We start from the raw sequence: 1,793 nt of genomic DNA on the forward strand, positions 1-1,793 counted from the left end.
CAAGCCGGCCTCCTCGTCCACAAGCGCCGCCGACGCCGCCCCGCCCAACTCCGGCGAGGATCCGGCGCCCCCGGCCCCTCTTGCCTCGAATCCGGCCACCATGATGCCATTTCCGGCGAGCTGCTACAGTGCCCCGACCGCGCCTCGGTTTCCGTGCAAACCCTAGATCTGAGAGAGGTTGATTTTTTCACTAAGTCCCGAGATTCCAGATCCAAGTGCTCCTGTTCGTAGCCTCGTAACTTTGCATCCGTAGCTCCGATTCATGCATATAGCATATCAAAATGTTCGCCTCAGAGAGTACATCATTTCATTTCATTGCATCATTTTCATTTGAGTTCATCTTGATGCCCGAAATGCTGTTAGAAGAGGGCTACTTGAGTTAATTGTCAGATCTGCTACTCCATTTAGCATTTTGTCATTTTTGCCATGATTAATGTGTGCATGATATGCCCTGATGCTCTACATATGTTTTGTTAAGGGTTTTGTCATCTTTCTAGAGGTGCAACCCATGTATTTTTGTGATGTGTGTGGTGACTTGTACAAGCCTGCAAAGTGGTGCATTTGGTAATTCTGTTTTCAGGGACTTAGCAATTTCACTAAGTCCTTGATCTGTTTATCTCATGATGCCATATGTTCATGTTGTTTCCTAGTGATCCGTGCCTCTTTTGAGGATGATCAGTAAGGGAGTTTTATTAATCTTGTAGTGCTCTATTCATCCATGTCTTTGTTTGCAATTATGGAGCACCCTAGCTTGAGTCAATCGAGCTCTACTTTTGCTACTTTGTGAATCTGGGCAGATTGTCAACTTGTTTGCAATTTTGCCGATGATGTTGTAGTTGATCTGTGCATGCTATGCTATTGTTCTTGCCATATCTAGCTTGCATTTTGTGCCTTCTTGATGGATGTATGCTTGTCTTGCCATGACTTGTACCGTAGTGAGTGCATCGAGCTTGTAAACATGCCTACTTGAGTTATATTTCAGCATGTGCCAGTTTTCACTAAGTCTGAAAACTAATTATGTTTTTGCTATGTTCACATGCTTGCAATTGTATTTTCTGATCCCTTTTGGCTCAAGGTCACTAAGGGACTTTTGTTAATTTATTTGAGTAGCTCGATGCCATGCTTTACTTTGTCATGTTCAGGTCCTGTAGTATGTAGTTTTGTTGCTCCGAAGAGGCTACCTGATCTGAAATTCCAGACTAGTGTTAATTTCACTAAGTCTGAGATCTGTTTGCCATATGCATTTTTGCCATGCTTGTTTGAACCTGTTAATGGATGAATTGGCCGTAGCTCAGTGCTAGACTTTTGTTAAGCATCTTGAATGCATCCCTGCCATATATTTTGTTGTCATGTTTGGGTGCTGTAACATGTTCATCTCATTGCATTTAGATGGCTACTTGCTGTAAATCGCGGACCGGTGCCATATTTGAATCGTTTGCCATTTCCAAACCGTAACTCCGATTCCGGTGTTCTTTATATCGTTTTCAAGCGATTTCATCTCATCTTTCCAGTGGCACACTTGGAATTCCAAGTTGAGGCCAGGTTCATGCTTTTCCTGTCATATCTTGCATTTTGCATCCCGCATCGCATATCATCATTGCATCATATTGCTTGATCCTTGCACGTGGTTGATTGCTTCCTTGTTGCTTGTTTGTCTTGTTTGGGTAGATTCGGGAGACGAGTTCGCTAACGAGGAGCCCCTTGAGTTTGCTTTCAAGGATCCAGTCAACTCTGACAACTGTGCAGGCAAGATGATCATACCCTCGAAATCACTACTATCTTTGCTATGCTAG

Source organism: Triticum dicoccoides, chromosome 6A, assembly GCF_002162155.2.
Source record: "Triticum dicoccoides isolate Atlit2015 ecotype Zavitan chromosome 6A, WEW_v2.0, whole genome shotgun sequence".
In the NCBI taxonomy this organism is placed as follows: Eukaryota; Viridiplantae; Streptophyta; class Magnoliopsida; order Poales; family Poaceae; genus Triticum; species Triticum dicoccoides.